This window comes from Petromyzon marinus, chromosome 20 (genome assembly GCF_048934315.1).
Source record: "Petromyzon marinus isolate PM22_M1 ecotype Great Lakes invasive population chromosome 20, UKy_Petmar_22M1.pri1.0, whole genome shotgun sequence".
In the NCBI taxonomy this organism is placed as follows: Eukaryota; Metazoa; Chordata; class Hyperoartia; order Petromyzontiformes; family Petromyzontidae; genus Petromyzon; species Petromyzon marinus.
This window is the reverse complement of record NC_133686.1, coordinates 13,620,743-13,641,572: the sequence shown is the minus strand read 5'-3', so window position 1 is coordinate 13,641,572 and position 20,830 is coordinate 13,620,743. Positions and strand designations below refer to the sequence as shown.

General features: G+C 47.9%; 1 protein-coding gene across 3 annotated transcripts in view; it reads left to right on the top strand.

Moving 5' to 3' along the window:
- The window catches only part of DHRS1 (dehydrogenase/reductase 1), a 114,691-nt gene that overhangs the window by 74,135 nt on the left and 19,726 nt on the right, over positions 1–20,830 (top strand). The window contains exon 1 of one of the 3 annotated variants that reach the window (XM_032957488.2): positions 479–605. The exons of the other annotated variants lie outside the window; for them this stretch is intronic. The gene's annotated coding sequence lies outside the window, so the exon portion shown is untranslated. Of the gene's footprint in view, positions 1–478; positions 606–20,830 lie in introns of those variants that run through there. 3 annotated transcript variants of the gene reach the window in all.

Here is a 20,830-nt window from a genome sequence, read left to right as displayed (position 1 = left end):
GAAAAATCCATGCAACCTCAGGGAGAGAGAGACACGCAAACTCCAATTATACAGAATCAGAATATGTATTTATACTAGAGGAATCTGATGAGCTTTGAGGCTATTTTTCACAGATGTTCAGTAGGGGCACGGGGTAAGAACGTTACAACAACAATAACAAATAATACAAACACGAAGTCCTTGCACAACAGGCGAGGTAGTTAACATCTCCTAGCCACCGTGGCGTCCACAGGTGGGACGACGTCTCACGGGTCATGTTCGTGGGGTTTGACCGCGAGTTAGCAGCGCCACACATTTTATTGTATAAAAAAATGTGTTTATCCGCTGTAGTATTTTAGCAACTGCCGTTAATTTCGCGCGCGCCTACTGCTGCTTTGTGACGTCTTCCGCGCGCCTGCTGTTGTGTTCTGACGTTCCCGCGGTCCTTGCTGATGCATTTTGACGTCACCCGCGCGCCTTCTGCGTTATGACGTCACCGTGCGAGTTCGCGGTGCTCGCGCCGTCCTCGCGTGACGTCATGTAAGCCTCCTTACTCGTGACGTCACCCCGAGATTTTATTTCGCTTCGAGCAGCGACTGCGAGGTGCAGGTGACAGCCTCGTCCCTGTGAGTGACGATCCTGAGGGGAGTTGTTTGCGTGTGGAGTTGGGTGTGTAGAGTTGATGGCATGCGTGGAGTTTGCGCGTGTGTGTGGAGTTTGCGTGCACATAGCCTGGCACAAGCGCCGTGGTGATGTCACCGCCACTTCGTGGCGAATGGCGGTTGTTGTTGTGTGTGGAGCCGCGTGTTTGTGTGTGGATGGGGCGAAACGGGCGCGGCGCGCGCTCCAGAAGAGATGGACCGATGTTGGTTACAGGAGGATGCGGAGCTGATGACCGGTACTGTACCAGCAGTGTCAAGATCGGCATCTGTGGAGGACGCTCACAACAACGAGCAGAGCGCGGGGCGGATAAAACGCAGATTAGTTGGCACTGTGGGGAATTGCAGTTGGTGCATCTGTAGGCCATCTCAGGCAAACCCATGGAACCAGCAGGGTCTGTTCCGTGACCTGCTAGCAGTGGGCCTTCGACGCTTCACGTGCCTCAAAGTGTACCAAGCCCGGCACAAGTGCCGTCGTGACATCATCGCCACTTAGTGGCGACCGCCGGCCGTTGCTGTGTTGGGGGGTGCCGCCGTTGCTCCGTGAGCGTTGCCTGCACCTTGCTGCTGCTGCAGCTGCGTACGGTGAGCACCGTGCAGTGTGGAGAGTGGCTCGGCTCGCCTCGCCCGTGAGGACGCAGAAAGGAGGAGACACGGAGGGTGGAGGCTTTGGGCTCGAGCCGCTCCGTTGTTTTCACAGATAATTGGAGCGGCTCAGCCGTGGTTCTGCTCGGGCCCAACATTGTTAAGAGCCGGCTCACCCGAGCTGCCGCCGTCACTCGGAATCGAAATCTTTAGTTAGCCGGATGAAATCCGATGAGCTATGAAGCTCAAAAATGGGACCTTTTTGCCAGTATTAAGTATGAAAAAATAGGAATATTTTTTTCCGAGAAAGGTTCTACCCTTTCTGGCAATATAACAGGTGTTAAGATGTTCAAACGCCAATTATAAACCTTTTGCAAGGAATCAAGTCTGCATTAACCACACATACTTGTGGTTTTTACTGTTCGCCTTTTCGCGTTCTCTGGTCTGACACTGGTGAGACTAGACCCGGAAGAAGGCTGTCTCTGGTGTAGGCCAATTAGTTTAATAGACAATGCATATATCAGAGCATGTACAGTTTAATTTTGACTTAACTTTTGTAGTGAGTCCAACTGAGTCGCAGACGTTGTCTTGGGAGCAACACAATTTATTCAATAAGTCAACATAACATAACCTACACTTGGGTGTTGAATACTCTTCTAGCTTTGCTACGGTAGAACTATACACGGTTCGCTATCCCGACCTGGACCACAAGCTGGGTCCCGGACCGCGTGGTTAGAGGCTTCTTTTACCCAACGTGAATCTTCATCACCAGCAACAAGAACCCCGAGCCCCTCGCTGGGCCCACTTTATATCGGCCTGGGCTGGGGCTGGCTCCGCCCCTGACCCCGCCCACCTTCTAGATGTCTCGAGCTCTTTCCCGAAGGCTCCCCGAGAGCTCTTTTATACCACGTGACCGCCCAGTGGCCCCCGTCCACCGGTGGCCCCCCTCCAATAACATCCGGTCACGTATCGGCAGGTCAACCAGAGTATCATGCCCCAACGTAACCCTGGCTGGCTGACACTCCCTCTCGCTCCCTCACCGCGAGCCCGCACCGCACACCGTACGTGGTGACTCCGTGTTGACCAGCGCTCACCCAAGCCCCGCTAGGGCTGGTACTACGCCCAGTAAGCGGGCTACACATAATGCCAACACATACTTTGCCGTGACATCGTAAGCCCGGCACCACAGTGACAATCACAGTCACTACATCACCCTTCCCGCCGTAGCTTCCAGCCGTCTCGGCTGCCAACCCCCCTGCAAGTAAGCAACCGACGTACAATTATACAGAACAAACAAGTGTGCTCCAACAACAGAACAACGCAATCAATTACCCAAACCCAACTGTACAATATATACACGGAGAGAGAAAAGAAAAAATGAACAACCCAACAATCGCGTCGTACAAGATACCTGCAATCAACATCTCCCACCCACAACGTGTAACAACGCCCGACACTCAGTCCCTGCGATATAGAGATGAAACAAACTCACACGGCTCGATAAACGGCTTCAGACAAGAGGGGTCTACAAACCAGCTCCGCTTACTGAACCGAATCTGGACACACTGCGGCCGCACGACTCGTACCACCTCAACCGGCCCCCTCCATGGTTGCAGCAATTTTTGAGATGTGGCCACTGGCACCTGCGGACAATGCAACTAGGCCCTGTCCCCCGGTGACCAATCACACAGGGAAACACGGGCGCCTTTGAGCCTCTCGTTTGCCAACTATTTGGCCCGAGAGTTAACATTGGCAGCTTCCCGCGCCTTGGAAAGTTTGGCAGGCGTGAACCGAATTGAATCGGGTATTTTGGACACCTTCGGAGTGGGCGCGGCTTGTAACTGCATATCGATGGGAGGATCATACTCCCTCCCATACATAAAAAAGAAGGGAGAGTAGCCGGTGGACGCATGAGGGGCCATCCTATAAGTGGCAAGAACCGCAGGAATATGCAAATCCCAATCGACCTGTGACATGCTGACCAAGTGACTCAACATGGAGGTCACAGTCCGGTGTAGGCGTTCGACCATGCCATACTTTTGCAGATGGTACGGCAACGTGCATACCTTTTTCGTCCCCAGCAAATCGCACACCTCATGCAGCAGCTTGGATGAGCACATTGCACGCAGCCCTTAAGCAGATCCTCGACGTCGGAGGCCATGGCCGGCCAATAAAAATCCAATTTAAGAGCGGCCAGCGTCTTTTGCACTTCGAGGCGCAACAACGGTTTATGCACAGCCCAAACAACCTCGCCACAAATTTTGATTTAAAGCTTTCGTGACTGCAGTAAGAATATGAACCTCGCCACAGTGCGGTAGGGACAACAATAGCATAACGGCGCAATCCTCCGTCCCAGTACATGAGCAAGCCACCCCGCAGGACGAACGAGGCGACACCCCACGGAGCCGTGTCATCGGCGGTTTCCTTGACATGCCGGCGCAACTTAAGGAGGGACGCGTCCTCCACCTGCCGGCGTCCCTACACCTCGTAGTCCAACCCCAAAATCGCATCCCGTGCAGCAGAGATGTCACCAGTCCCTGCCATCGTGTCCGCGGCAGATGCAACGAGAGGGGAGGGGGAGGTCAAGCCGGCCAATCGACAAAGACCCGAACCCGAAAAACAAGCACATTCCCCGCCCGCTGGCAATCGCGATAGGGCATCAGCGTTCATATGGCGAGAACCCTTACGATATATGACATTGAATGAAAAATCTTGCAGGATTTCGAGCCAGCGTGACAATTGACCGGAAGGCTGATCCACACGCAGCGCGTACTGGAGCGCCACGTGATCGGAGCGCACCTCGAAATGTCGCCCGTACAAGTACGGCCGATATTGTTGCACAAAAACGACAATGGCCAATAGCTCCCGGCGCGTTACGCAGTACTGCTGCTCGGCCGGAGACAGCACCCTGCTGCCATACGCGACCATGTGCTCCACGCCATTAATGACTTGGGATTACACCGCACCAATGCCAGTATTACTGGCGTCCGTGTCCAAAACGTCGGGATAACGCAGGGGAGGGGCGTTACGAATAGAGCGGAACGCAGCTTCCTCCTCCCCCCAATGAAATTTTTGTCTCTTAACTGTCAAGGCGTGGAGAGGTTTTGCTATCGATGCGAACCCCACGACAAATCAGACAGCGGAATGGCGAGGAACGCCGCCAAAGCATCATCGTCGAGGGCGGAGGGCAGCGCTTTTAGCGCGTCCGCCTCCGATCATCCCGCCAAGTTGGCATTGGTGAGAAATCGCCGCTTAAACGCCATCCAATCGGCGCTGGTGGCAACAAATTATTTAATGAAGGGCAGTCGACGGCGAAGCGACTGGACGTTAATCGACGAGGACGTCCCCGCTTCAAGCTTTGCAGGCTCAGCGCTCCCTGCCGGCGGCAAAATGGCACCCGCAAGTGCGGGCAGCGGCGATTCCGTTCCCGCCTTCTGTGAAATGGCGGCTGAGTCGCCCCGTCCGGACAACTCTGCCGCTCCCTCCGCCGTCGAGGGCAGGGACCGCATCTCAATGAGGATCGAGGACGCCGCTTGGAGACGGCTGTGCATGTCCCTGACAAGCTCCTCTGACGAAGGCGAGGCGCCGCGCGCCCCGACTCCACTCTGCTCTGCCGGCAGCGCCTTTGCTCCATCCTCGGCGGCCGTGGGCGGAATCAGCTCCTCGTCGTCTTCGTCGTCCGACGCCCGTACATGAGCTGTGCGACGTGTAGACATGACTTGTCTACCGCTAGCTACAGTTTAGCAAGTTGGCCACTTCCGACATCAGTTGTAGTGAGTCCAAGTGAGTTGCAGACGTCTTGGGAGCAACACTTTATTCAATAAGTCAACATAACATAACACAACCTACACTTGGGTGTTGAATGCCCATCTAGCAGAACTAGACACGGTTCGGTATCCCGGCCCGGACCACAAGCTTGGTCCCAGATCACGTGGCTAGAGGCTTATTTTACCCGATGTGGATCACCAGCAACACGAAGAACCCCGAGCCCCTCATGGGGCCCCCGTTATATCGGCCTGGGCTGGGGCTGGCTCGGCCCCTCACCCTGCCCACCTTCTAGATGTCTTGAGCTCTTTCGCGAAGGCTCCCCGAGAGCCCTTTTATACAAAATGACCGCCCAGCGGCCCCCGTCCACCGGTGGCCCCCCTTCAATATCATCCGGTCATGTGTCGGTAGGTCAACCAGCGTTTCATGCCCCAACGTAACCCTGGCTGGCTGACACTCCCTCTCGCTCCCTCACAGGAAGCCCACACTGCACACTGTATGTGGTGTCTCCGCGCTGACTAGCGCTCACCCAAGCCCCGCTAGGGGCTGGTACGACGCCCAGTAAGCGGGCTCCACAATGCCAACACATTATCTGCCGTGGCTTCATAACCCTGACACCACACAGTGACAATCACAATCACTACACTTTCGTACTGCAGGAATTAATATTCTTTGGTTCTTTCGGCAAAGTCACGTAGATAGAAAAATAATAATTAAAAAATAGTGAATAAAAAAATAAAAAAATAAACTAATAAAAAACAAAAAACACTAATGTAGACTATAACCTGGTTCTTAATCGGAGTGAGTTTACTGGCAATCTATTATGTAGACTGTAGCCTGGTTATTAAGTTTGGTGAGTGTATTGGCAGTCTATAATGTAGACTGTAGCCTGATTCTTAACCTCCGTGAGCATACTGGAAGTTTCTAATATAGACTGTAGCCTGGTTAATAAAAAATATAGAGAAAAACCATGACGTTTCGATCGCAACACAAGCGGTCGTCATCAGGAATAGGGGGGTTAGCCTCTAAAGGCAAACTTTATAAAGGTTTAGAGATGGGCGTAGTCCAAGTGTGTCAGCAGCATGGACGGGGCAGCTAATGTTAATGTAGGAGAAAATAAGCAACTACACCAATCAAAGGACCGCCAGGCAATCATTGCACCTCGCTCCACATACCCACATTGCTGACGGTGGAGGTTGACAAGAAAACCCAAATCAAGTCATGGCCCAAAGTGGTTGATGACATCTTTCCAATGATTGCTAAGTTTAAAACCATGCTCTCGGTTGAAATTGTATCTGTGTGTATATATGGATGGCTTCATTAACTAATCTTTGTTGATAGCCAGTAGGCTTGCACAGTACCATCGTCTTAGAGAAATCAATTTTGTGTGAGCCTGCCGCATTAAAGTAATGATCAGCCACGGCAGAAGTATTGGTCCTACCGTGTTTCAAATCTGCCTCATGCTCATGAACATGGTCAAAGACATGTCGTTGAGTTTCCCCAATGTAACTGCTGATGCAGATACAGCTTAGTTTGTAAATGCCAGGATATTTCATGTCAGGAATCTTGTCCTTTACAGATGGGATCAGATCATGAATTTTATGTACTGTGTGAAATCGGACCTGGATCTTGTGTTTGTTCATGATTTGGGAAATATTTTTGGTTCCCCTGCTATGTATGGCAAGGTGATGGTTTTGATTGGATCCTCAGATGGCTCATTCCTCACGGTTGGGGTGATGGCTTTGTGGATTGTGTAGTCAGACTATCCATTCGCCTTGAAAGCTTAGTGTACTTGTTTGAGTTCACTGGTTAGGTGTTCATGGTCGGAGATACATTGAGCTCTATGGTGTAGCGTTTTGATGGGGGAATTCTTCTGGGATGGATGGTGGTGGGAATCAGGTTCTAGGTCTGCGTCAGTATGGGTTACTTTCCTGTAGACAGAATGGCTCATTGAGCCATCTGGTCTCTTTTTGATTAGGATATCCAAGAAAGGTAGCATGCCATCCTCTCTTACCTCCATGGTGAATTTGATGGCTGGGTGTATGGAATTGATGTGGTTGAGGAATTCGTTCAGAGCCGGTCGGCCATGTGGGCAGATGGCAAACGTGTCATCCACGTACCTCTTTTAGTAAGAGATATGTGTCATCCACGTACCTCTTGCCGAAAGAACCAAAGAATATGAATTCCTGCAGTCACCAAAGTTTTAAGTCAAAATTTAACCGCCTCTACGGGGAGGGTTTCCACATAACCATAAGATCTTTTAACAAACTCCGAGACAAGAAAGCTCATCTGATTGAGTCATTCACATTTCTGAAGAGATGCCGCAACTCTAAGGTAATACTGATCTCATTTACACTGACTTCTGCTGCTGTCACATCTTCCATTGCCAAACGAATTTTGTTTAGGGCTAGCTTGGCCCTGATCTCAGATAGAATTAGACTGCTCCGTACTGAACTAGATCATGTAGACAAGAAACTCTTGAAATTACACTTAATGATAGAAATTATGTCTACATCTGATTGGGAACATGTAGATAACATGACTGCTTCATCAGCCGCTACAATGTCGGCTAAATGTAAAGATAACCTGATTTCCAAATTCAACCTCCTTTCCAAGAATAATCTAGATCCACACATTAAAAAGTGAGATGTTGACAAGGTTGTTATTAATCTGAGTAATAGCCCAGTTCCGATGGTCTAAAGTCGGTTTTGACTAAAGGGTTGAACTTCACAGTCACCCCCAAACACATACCAGTGGATGACATTATTGCCCAGGTCGATGTAGCTCTGAAGGGTTTGGGACACATTGTTGCAGACATGACAAGATCTGAAATCGCTGCAACCCTCAAGTGCTAAGATACCAGCCAGCAACATCAGTAAGGATGAGCGTTTTGAGTTATCTCAATTGAAAAAGAGGGATGATATCGTCATCCTCTCAGCCGACAAGGGCAATGCCACAGTCATCATGGACAAAAACGTGTACAATAACAAAATTCAGGACCTACTTAATGATGGTAGCTACACAAACATCTAAAGGAGATCCCACCAATAGCCTTGTTACAAAAACGAATAGTATCATCACTGATTCAGCTTCATTATTCATAATCGAGGTTTTTGGGTTAGATTGCATAAATATATAAATGTGTCGTTACAGCTATCTTCATGAAGTTAGTTGTAATTATGGGTGAAATGTCGTACTCAGTTTGTAAATGTTGTGGCTTGGCTCTCCAACACACTGGTGTGCTGCACTAGTGATGAATTGGCATGTTCTGTTTACGTGACAACCCTTACTATTTGGCTGTGTCAGGTGGTGACGGGTTTTAACGACACATATTTACGTGATCTAACCCAAAAACCTCTTATGGATGATATTGGTTGCGAAAGCCTACGTGTTAAAACTCAGCTTCATTAATTGAACAGACCAAACGGGTTTTCCTGAAAACCTTCTGCTGCTAGACCACCCAGATTATATGGCTTCCCAAATATCCATAAAGAAGGTACACCCTTTTGTCCCATCTTCTCCACCATTGGCTCACCCACCTACAAACTGGCCCATATCTTTGGTTTTATTCGGTAAAGTCACGCAGGTAAAAAATAAAACAACAAAAATCACGACGTTTCGGCCACAACACAAGCGGCCTTCATCAGGTGATGGGAAAGCCTACGTGTTAAAACTCAGCTTCATTAATTGAACAGACCAAACGGGTTTTCCTGAAAACCTTCTGCTGCTAGACCACCCAGATTATATGGCTTCCCAAATATCCATAAAGAAGGTACACCCTTTTGTCCCATCTTCTCCACCATTGGCTCACCCACCTACAAACTGGCCCATATCTTTGGTTTTATTCGGTAAAGTCACGCAGGTAAAAAATAAAACAACAAAAATCACGACGTTTCGGCCACAACACAAGCGGCCTTCATCAGGTGATGGGACCAGACTGTCTCGAGGACAGCGCTGGAGTGAAACACAGCCAAGCTCCAGTGCTGTCCTCGAGACATTCTGGTCCCTTCACCTGATGAAGGCCGCTTGTGTTGTGGCCGAAACGTCGTAATTTTTGTTGTTTTATTTTTTACCTACGTGACTTTACCGAATAGAACCAAAGAGTATGGATCCTTGCAGTCACGAAAGCTTCAAATCTAGAATTGGCCCATATCTGTCTGAGACTTTTCAGCCGTTCACTGGTAAGACCACCTCTTCTGTACTTAACTCAGCTCACCTGATATTGTCAATTAAGGACATCTCACTGTCCCCAGGTGATTTGTTCGGTAGTTTTCATGTAGTTTTTTTGTTCACCAAAGTTCCTGTGTCCGATGCCATTGCAATCATTGAAGATTTGGTCTAACAAGGATTGAATGCTGATGTATCGGCCCTGGTGAGAGACTGCCTCACTAATACATACTTCAATTGGAATGGAACATTTTACAAACAAACTGAGGGTACCTCAATGAGTTCTCCCTTATCTCCGGTTGTGGACAACATTTTCATGGAAAATTTTGAGACTGACGCCATCCAGGCATCCACTTTGGGCCCGTCCTCGTGGAGAGGTACGTGGATGACACGTTTGTCATCTGGCCACATGGCCGACCGGCTGTGTAACCAATTCCTCAACCACATCAATTCCATATACCAAGCCATCAAATTCACCATGGAGGTAGAAGAGGATGGCATGCTACCTTTCTTGGATGTCCTAATCAAAAAGAGACCAGATGGCTCAATGAGCCATTCTGTCTTCAGGACAGTAACCCATACTGATGCCTACTTAAAACCTGATTCCCACCACCATCCATCCCAGAAGAATTCCCTCATCAAAACGCTCTCCTATAGAGCTCAATGTATCTCTGACCATGAACACCTCACTGGTGAACTCAAACACGTACACCAATCTCTTAAGGCGAATGGATATTCTGACTACACAATCCGCAAAGCCATCACCCCAACCATGAGGAAGGAACCATCTGAGGATCCAATCAAAACCATCACTTTGCCATACATAACAGGCGTAACCAAAAATATTTCCAAAATCATGAACAAACACAAGATCCAGGTCCAATTTAACACAGTACATAAAATTTGTGATCTAAACCCATCTGTGAAGGACACGATTCCTGTCATGCATTATCGCGGCATCTGCAAACAAAGCTGTATCTGCGGCAGCAGTTACATTGGGGAAACGAAGTAACATGTCTCGGACCGTGTTCGTGAGCATAAGGCAGATTTGAAACACGGTAGGACCAATACTTCTGCCATGGCTGATCATTATTTTAATGCGGCTGGCTCACACGAAATTCATTTCTCTAAGACAGTGATACTTTGCAAGCCCACTGGCTATCAACAAAGATTCGTTTCTGAAGCCATCCATGTATACAGACACAGACACAATTTCAACCGAGAGGATGGTTATAAACTAAGCAGTCATTTGAATGATGTCATCAACCAATTTGGGTCGTGCCTTGAATTATGCTTTCTTGTCGGGGTTGCACAGGTCAAGTCATGACTTGATTTGTGTCGTTTTCTTGTTGTCTTGCCCCAAGGCACATGTGCCCAGCCCACTTCGTTCTGACACCGAGACGTTTTGTGGCACTGCATGTTCCGTTCTTCACATTGGTGCTCTCTGACCCCAGGGCACATATGCCCCGCCCACTTCATTGCGCCGCAGGAGCTTTTGTTCTTGTGCCACGCCCATTTTTGAAACCTTTATAAATGGTTGCCTTAGGTGACCATCTCCCTCTTTCCTCCTGAAGACGATTGCTTTTGTTGTGATCGAAACGTCGTGGTTTTTATTTTTTATTTATCTACTTTGTAATTACTGAAAGAACCAAGAATAAGTCTACATTATAGACTGCCAATATGCTCACCAAGCTTTAAAAACAGGTTACAGTCTACATTATAGAATGCCAGTACGCTCTCCGAGGTTAAGAACCAGGCACCAGTCTACATTATAGACTGCCAGTACAATCACTCCGATTAAGAACCAGGCTACGGTCTATATGAGTTTTTTTGTTTTTTATTATTTTTTATTTCATTTCTATAATTTTTATTCACTTTTTTATTGTTTTTTTCTATCGACATGACTTTACCGAAAGAACCAAAGAATATGAATTCCTGCAGTCACGAAAGTTTTAAGTCAAAATTTAACCAGGCTACAGTCCACATTAGTGTTTTTGTTTCTTATTATATTTTTTATTCACTCTATTTTTGTATTATTATTTTCATATCTACGTGACTTTACAGAAAGAACCAAAGAACATGTACAGTCCGTTTGCATGTTCACTACAAGTACGTGTGGTTAATGCAGACTTGATTCCTTGGAAAAGGTTTCTATTTGGTGTTTGAACATCTTAACACCTGTTTCATTGCCAGAAAGGGTAAAACCTATTATTTTTTTATTAGCTATTACGCTCTTTTTTCCAGTAGCTTCGGTGAGAGGAGAGAGCCGCTGTTATTGGGGCTGGATTGCTCAGTGGTGCTGTCTCCACTCATTTCTGGCTCGGCTCGCATTTTCCAGCAGCAGTTACTGCTGCATGCACGAGCAAGTCCCCTGATATCTCTCGAGCTCTCTCTTGTTTCTTGAGCTAAGCAGGGTTGGAGTCTGGAAAGTAAAAACTTAACAAGTTTTTATTTTACCAGGTAAGGCCCGCTGAGCTATATAGCTCTTATTTAGAAGCGACGTGGCCATAAATGATAGCTCAACGAAGTGGCTTTTGTGGAAATTCATAGCAGCCAAATAACTCGAAACGCATGTTTCTAAATGTGGAGGGAAAAATCGGAGGACCAAAAGAAAAATCCACACGACCACGGGGAGAGACACATAAACTACAAATATACAGCAGGCGTCAGGGTCGGGGTCGAACCCACGACCTCCTGTATACCTTGCGAGGTAGATAACATCTCGCCACCGTGGCACCCTGTGATTGGATGGGTGACCACCTTGCACAACAGATCGCCATAGGCTTCTGTGGAGCAGTGCCACGTTGGGAGCAGCCGAAGGACAGTGCAGCAATGCCCCCCAAACTTGACCGGGTCCCACTGACCAGCGTGGTGAAGTATGGTCAAAACAACCCCCACGACCAGCACGTTTTTTGGGAGGTTATCATCCTGCAGTGGATTGATAAAAGGGCTGTCCGTGTACAAAGTCCCTTATTTCCATCTTACAACAGTGTGCTGAGGCAACAGGGTGAAGTGTTAAACTTTCCACGTTAAAGCTATGTTATGGTCCTATTGGTTCATTCCCCCAAAGTACACAGTTGCATAAGCAACTATGCCTTGCTGATAAGTGTCTAAATACCACAGGAAGTATTGCACAATTCTCAGTGGGTTTGCAGTATTAACCTGCAAAGTAAAGTTATCTGCTATATCATTGATCCGTCTTACATAGTCTTCTTGTGATGCATTTGCTTGTTGAGACAGTGTTTTTTGCCATGACACAGGAATGTAATCGGGACTTTGTGTTTTTGTTTGTTTCTAATACATTCTGTAGTGTGGAAAAATCAATGGCGCAGGTGAAAAATTATACCACTAAAATTATATACCAGAACATATGTTCATAATGTTATTTTCTAACTGCAAATGCATTTATGGGGCAGTGGGTGAGGAGCAGGAGAGAGATTGTAAGTGGAGTGAATTCTGATTTCTCAACTTCGAATTGGAAACCCAGTGCACGTCACGTTTGTGTTAGCACAAGCCTTTGTTGAACTTCTTTCGCACCATACCCATCCAACTGTGCTAATTGGAGGTCCGGGGGAAGGACAACAAACTAAGCACAAAAATCAGTTCTAAATAAATTAGTTTTCAATATAGATTTCAAAGTGCATAGCTCCAGTTGCTTTCTAATATCAGAAATAATAGCGTTCCAAGCCGCCACAGAAGTGCATCTGAAAGCGCACGATGCAGTGACCGTCTTTATTCGATGGTTAGCCAAAATCCGCTGCTGCCAGGATGACCAAAGTTCGCATGTTGGTTTATACTCCTTGACGACATCAGCAAGGTATTGTGGTTCATATGTTGAAAGTTGTGGTTCATTTGTGGCAGGATACATATGACATGCATCCTTTCTCATACATTTGGGCAAGTGATAGTAATGTTGTGGCAAAGTACAGAGAATCGGCTAGCCATTTCAACCTACTCGGGATAGTGAACAACAGTCCTGCTCTCGCAGGATGATTCATGCGAGTGGTACAGAATCTGAGACACTTGACCCTTGCACCCATAAACCATCTATCGTCAATTGTGCAACCATATATGGCGATGGTCTAATAGCATCAAGCTGTAGGGTAGCCAAATTCCTATTGGTAATTATAAATCCCGAATGTTACCCATGAGGTTGCATGAACAAATATGCATTGTGTGGTTAATATCGGCACAATTGTAATTTTAAAGGTTAAATGCATCTCAGCAATACATCAGAAAAAATATATTTATTTAGACTGGAGGAATACAATGAGCTATGAAACTCCTTTTCACAGATGTCCAGTTGGGGCGGGTAAGAACGTTAACAACAACATAGAGTACAAAAACATGATAGTAATGAAAAGTACAGTATAAGAAAGGCAAACAAATCACCAAACACATGCAAATAAAACTAAACCATCCTACCAGGCAGAATATATATCACTCAAGTAATTGGGCCATTAGCCTAACATGCAGTTGATATTTGGACAGTTTCCTAAGTTAATTGTTTCACATAAAAATAACATTCAGTAAAAATGTAAAGTTTTTTTTCTGTCACAGGGGTCGAACGAACATCGTGAAACAAGCTATCAGATGTAATAGCTGATGCATTTGTATGACTCTAATGGCACAAGTGTGTGGGGGCATGCATGAACAGTGATTACTCGCATTGTCAAACGCCAAACCGGTAACCACTTTCATAAGTCAGGAACCGGTGACCGCTGTTATAATCTGTTAGCGGTTATGAAAATCAGAACCAGAAAGTTTTCAGTAGAATTGTGGTAATAAATGCACCGATTGGAAACGTGAACACACAAACAACACTGAAGGCCCATACTTTACCTCACCACATGCATCCTGCCGGATGTGGTGTACACGTTTGTACTGCTGCTGGGCAGCAGTACAAATTTAAGAAACTTGCACCCAGTTTCAATGGCTGCGCCAAGAGATGCTATTGAACCGTGACCTCTGGATTGCAAAGTCCAGAGTCGCTGACTACCCCAATTTGGCAGCAGCTTTCGCTGCTCAGTTAAAAAGTTTAACATGTTATATGTTCATTGTTCTAGACATTTCTACATGTGCGGCAAAATGTGAATAACCAGTTGCTAAATGTTTTTTTTTCTCATACAGTTGCTGGCTATGCGTATAAACACGTTTTTAACAATGCTAGTAATTACACTCCAGAAAGTGGCAGCTGTACTCTGTAGTTGGTAGTTATTTATTTATTTAGTATTGAGCCACCTGTAAAAGATGTGACCTACATTTCACCCTGCAACAGGAGAGCAAATTATCGCTCAAACAATGAACAAATGACATGTCAAAACCCACAAGTAAAAAATGTATATGCTGTTAAGAAGAAGACTTACAATTGCATTTTATTTACTTAAAATCTGGTTTCAGCACTTGTCCACTTACAGTCCACGCTGTACAGTGGTGGCTGTAGCATTTCCACTGTAAAATACTATTGCCCAGTCACATGGAACACATTACGTAAATTTCCTGCTTCGTTTTTACCCTTAACCATCACTTAACTTAAGCATTATACCGACACCTAAGTGAGAGGAAAGCTCAAAATAATGTTCAGGGATTTTATACAAAATGTCTTCCCCTTGAGTGTATTGCATAACTGCAGTAAAATGTTTAAGGGTTTTGTTGAGCTCTATGAAATAGAAAACGTTACGTTAAATGTCATTGAAGCCAGGCTGAAGTCCATTGTGGGAAATATGTATGTTCGTATGTTGAATTTATTTCACATTCAAGGAGAGATCATGGGCCTAGAACCCTTGCTGCAAGTTGGCAGTGTACTCCAAGAGCCTCTGAAATCAAGAAGCGTTGGTAGTATCGACGGAGGTGAAGAGTAGGGCAACCAATACAATGATGATGTATGTATGTTGAACTTCTAACGCACTGTACGTAACCAACCGTGCTAATCGAAAGTGTGGAGGAAGGACAACAAACTAAACACAAATAGCAGTTATAAAGAAATGAATTTGTCAATTTAGATTTAAAGATGCATAGCCCCAGTGGCTTCCTAATATCGGACAGAAGAGTGTTCCAGACGGCCGCAGAAGTGCATCTGAAAGTGTGCGATGTTTAGCAAAAAGCTGCTGCGAGGATGACTGAAAAAATATGGTTGACTAAACATTGGGATCAAAGGAACCTCTGCAAACTCCTCATGGGCAATTATCAGCTTAGACTGTATTCCTATAGAACATTCGACTGCATTTACTGCAGTTAATTGGATTTGCCATTACCAACAAATAAAATGACAACTTGAAAACTACAAATCAAAAGGTATCATAGGAGATGTAGGTTTGCCACGCTAATTTCCAAGACCACGCTATGGCTGGTTTTCTTTGTTATCGTAGCTCTGAATGGCAGTTATCGGCTGTCAATGATTGATGGTTTTTACCCAATTTGGGTCAAAATTCACTGTCAAATCTAGCGTGGGGCTCACCTGCAGCACAGCATGTGGTCAATACTGGGCAAACTCTGGGGTGAGGTGCCCTGTATATTCATTCTCAATCAAAACCCCATTATTTCCATGAAGGCCAAATTTAAGCCACATACAGCTTGTAAAATGTATGTATTTTAAGGTATGAAGTAGCTTTAAAAAATATACACAACTTACTTGGTCTGATGAAATTTAAAGCCGATTCACAATCCAGTGCTTTTGGAACCAGAAGTCATGAAAGAGTTTGGATCTTAATTCGTGGAGGAAATGTGTGCAGATCTCTCCAGAATAAAATTAATATAGTCCAGTAATTGTGTAGAGGAGAGATATACGCGGTGCACGCAGTTAAGTGGGTGCAACTGAGGACAAACAGGTGTGCGCGTTGCAACATGAGGTTTGCACCAGAGAAGCGGGTGCAAACGAGGTCGAACACGTGGGAACGTTGAGGCCGGAGGTTTGTGTTGGGGTGACGGGAGATGGGGGGTGATGATAAGGGATTAATGAGGACACCAGGCTCCGGGCAGGCGGCGGCTTCAGGGGAAGCACGTGAGGACTCGGAATGAGCAGGGGGATATAAGCGGGAGTGTGCGTGAGCGGAGTTGAGTTGCCCGGGAACCAAGAGTGAAGAGATCTCGCCGCTGCCGCTCAAGCCGTCAACGAAGCCTCAACCCTCACACCGTCGCCGGGCGGGTGTTGGCTGAACCCCCCACCCGTGACAGACGGGTGAGCGGGTATGAGGCAATGTAGGTGAGGGCAGCGGTGGAGATGCAGAGTTCTAAGAGCGGCTGTGTGCAGAGCCGCTGAGTGCGGAGTTGCTGTGTGCAAAGTCGCTGAGTGAGGAGTTGCTGTGTGCAGAGTTGCTGAGTGCGGAGTTGCTGTGTGCAATAATTGCTGAGTGCGGAGTTGCTGTGCGCAAAGTTGCCAAGTGCGGAGTTGCTGTGTGCAAAGTTGCCGAGTACGGAATTGCTGTGTGCAGAGTCGCTGAGTGCGGAGTTGCTGTGTGCAGAGTCGCTGAGTGCAGAGTTGCTGAGTGCAGGATAGGTGAGGTGCAGAATAGGTGAGAGTGGAGAGAAGTCAAGTGTATGTGACAGTAAAGATAGATATAGGAGTGCCTCCAACTGGCACGTGAACAGGAGTAATAAAGTGTAAGCAGGTTTGTTACCACGTGTCGGTGTGAGTAATTTTTTAAGAAACTACAATTGGACCAACGCGGATGAAGAGGACGGAGTTTTCAACTCTGCCCTTCGCTTTATGACACAGAGAGCCAAACGATAGTGTATGTTGGAATGTTTTTGGAAAATTGAACTTTACAATTAAATCCAATGCTGTTGAAAGATGTCAATCTCCAGGCCAGGCCGTTGAAATATTGGGGTGAGTTTCTCTTATCCACTTTAACCTGTCCAGCCATTTATACTGTTAATTGAGTGGAAGCTCTGGTTTGTGGTGGGGTAAAGTGTAGGTACGCCCACCTCTTCCAAGTCTTCTCTCGTGGAGGCCCAGCTAGCAGCGGCGTGAGTGAGCAACGAGTGCACGATACCACCACGTGGTGACTTAGGCCACCGTGCTGTTCGCATGTGCCAATGGGTGCCTTTATCACTCCTCCAGAAACAACGAAAAGCCACTACGGATGGCCACGTGGAATGTTCGAACACTCACTGCGGAGGAGAGGCTGCCACTCCTCTGTTGGGAGCTGGACCGGTACCGCCTGGATCTCTGTGGAATTCAGGAGGTCCGGTGGACCGGTTCTGGCTCCTGCCACCATGAGGGGTGGACAGTCCTCTACTCGGGGCAGCAGACTGCCAAACAACAGGGTGTGGCTCTTCTTTTGAACAAAAGAATGAAGGGGGTGTGGGAGCGTGGCGGTGAGGTGTGGGAAGCTGTAAGCCCCAGGCTACTTTGGGCTCGCCTTCCCATCAACCGGAGGCGAGGAGTGGTGGTCGTGGTTACTTATGCCCCCACCGAAGACAAACATCCGTGGAGGGATGCAGGCAAAGCCGATGAGTCAGATGCCTTCTGTGACCTGTCACAGGTGCTGGCTAAAGTGGCACCTCGGGATAGAGTCATCATGTTGGGTGACTTCAATAACAGAGTTGTTCATGATGCTGGCACCTGGTCTGGAGTGATTGGGGGGCATGGGCCAGATCAGCTCAATAACAACGGTAGGAGGCTGCTAGATTTGTGTGCAGCCCATGGGCTTGTAATTACCAACACGCTGTTCCGGCATCGGCGCATCCACACAACATCATGGATGCATGCCGGGTCTAAGCAAGAACATCTGCTGGACTACATAGTGACGGACCAGCGGATGCAAGCCCATGTCCTTGACACCAGGACCTACCATGGAGCTGATCTGCCCTCTGACCATCGACTTGTCATCTGTAAGATGCGCCTGCCATTCTTCCACTTCGGTGGTGGGTGTACACCCAGGACCCCATTCCAACCTAAATTGACCTGGTCTCAGTTATCTGATGAAAGTTGCAAGCGAGAATTTCATCATCGCTTGCGGCTGGGATTGGCATCGTCCCCCACTCCTCCTGATGTCGGGGGTAAATGGGCGAGGTTTAGGACTGTAACTCATGCAGCTGCAATGGCTGCTTTGGGTACGTGGTCCAGACCTCCCCAGAGACCCTGGCTGACAGAGGAGGTGTTCAGGATGGTTGAGAAAAAGCGACAGGCCCACTGCCATTGGCTACAGAATCCCACGTCAGAGAATGAGGAGGCTTACCGCAGCCTTCGCTCGGATGTTCGGAGAGCCGTGAGGCGCTGCAAGGATGGAGGGTGGTCGCGGGTTGCTGAGGAGATGGAGTCTGCCTCAGTTGCCTGCGATCACAAATCTCTATTTAACTCCATCAAAAAGTAACCTGCAGGCCACACCTTTTACCATCATTAGAGGAAAAAACGGTGATCCAATCTCCGACCCCAGGAACAGGTTTGCAGATTTGCTGAGCATTTCTGTGAGGTCCTGGGGGAGGGAAAATCACTCAGCCAGGAAAACATCGTGGCACAAAGTGAGGATGACCCTGCTGAGGCTGCGGTGCCTCAAATATTTGGAGAAGTCAACCCCTGTGAGTGGCTGGCTGAAGTACCATTTGTTGAGGAAGTACTGAAGGCGATCCGGAGTCTGAGACCAGGAAAGGCAGCGGGCAGAGATGATCTCCCAAGCGAAATGCTGAGGGAGGGTGGCGTTTGTGCACAGACTGCCCTATATGACATCATAACAACAGTCTGGACCACTGGACGGGTCCCGCAGGATTGGAAGGATGCCCTGATGGCCCCCCTCTTTAAGAAAAGGGACCGCACAGACTGTAACAACTACAGGGTCATCTCACTCCTCAGTGTGCCGGGAAAGGTCCTGGCAAGGATTATTCAACATCGCCAGGCACGCTGAGGAGAGGTTTGCGGAGTCCCAATGCGGTTTCAGGAAAGGGCGGTCCTGCACAGATGCCATATTTTCTGTCCGTCTGCTACAGCAGAGGTGTAGGGAATTCCAACAAGACCTACAGTGAGGGAAAAAAGTATTTGATCCCCTGCTGATTTTGTACGTTTGCCCACTGACAAAAAAATGATCAGTCTGTAATTTTAATTGTGGCAAACGTAAAAAATCAGCAGGGGATCAAATACTTTTTCCCTCGCTGTACATCTCTGCTTTATTGACCTGGTCAAGGCCTATATGATACCATCAGTAGGCCTGGGCTCTGGGTTGTTCTTCGTGCTTTTGGAGTCCCTGACCCTCTGCTCACGATCATTAAGGACCTTCATGATGGTGAGCGGGCCCGGGTAAAACTACGTGGCCGGGAGTCAGAGCCATTCCCTGTACACCTTGGGGTGCGACAGGGATGTCCTCTGGCTCCCACATCATTTAACATCTATTTTGACCACGTAGTTCGTGAAGCCTTCAATAGCTGTACCGGGGGAATCGCCATTTGGTACAGATATAATGGGAGGCTGATCGATGCCCGGGTGCGGTCAAGGGATGGCTCCCTGTTGCTCAACCATGTTAAGTATGCCGATGATTTGGTAATAGCTGCTCATTCAGAGGAGGAGTTGGAGACGCTGCTGCTGAGACTGGAGCGTGCCACTAAGAGATGGGGCCTTGCCATCAGCCCCACTAAAACTAAACTCCTGCCTGGGTATTTTGTACCATCGGACACTCCACCCCCACAACTCCCAATCGGTGATGGGGTAGTTGTGGAGAGAGAGGAGAGTTTCCCATACCTGGGCAGTGTGCTTATGACCGTCTCCAGTTTAACAGCAGAGGTCTCACTCCGAATCAGTCGAGCGGCAATATCTTTTCATCGGTTGTGTAACGCTATGTGGAAGCTACCTGGTCTGTCGCTCTGCACTAAGCTTCAGGTCTTCTCAGCCACGGTCATTCCCTCCCTTCTCTACGCTTGCGAAACGTGGACCCCCTTAATGGAGCATCTTCGCCGGTTGGAAACATTTAGGCTGGCCTGCCTACGATCCATCTTAGGTTTAACCAGGCTGGATTGTGTGAGGAGCTCACAAATCCTTGAAAGATCTGGGCAAGGTCCCATCGGTGAGCTCCTCCGCCAGGCAAGGCTGCGTTGGCTGGGTCATATAGCCCGCATGCCCAGCCACCGCATGCCGAAACAGCTTTTGTTCGGCCGGATCGAGGGGGCTAAACGGGCGCGGCACGGACTAGAGAAGAGATGGAGTGATGTGGTACAGGAGGACGTGGAGCTGAGTGGACTTGCCGATGACTGGTACCAGCGGTGTCAAGATCGGCCTCTGTGGAGGAGGCTCGTGAAGGACGCTATTGGGCAGTTGGAGGCAGTCGCCCTCCAACAACAACGGAGGGCGGAAGAGCGACGCTCACAACAACGAGCGGAGCGCCGGGTGGCTAAAGCACAGCAGGTTGGCACAGTAGGGGGCACAGGTGGTGCACCAGCCAGTCATCTCAGTCGACCCGTGGCACCTGGGTCTGCCCCGTGACCTCCTGCCCGCGGGCGTTCGACACTTCACGTGGCCTCAAGGTACACATGGCCTGGCACAGGCGTCGTGGTGACGTCACTGCCACTTAGTGGTGAATGGCGGTTGTTGTTTATCACTAAATACAGTCGACCATCGATTATCCGGCAGCTTCAGGGGGAAGAGGGGTGTCGGAGTTTAAAAAACGCTGGATGATCACATTTTAAATAGCTTGTGTTTGCATATTATTGCATAACATGTTTTAGGTGTTGTGTTTTTTGTGTGTTTTTAA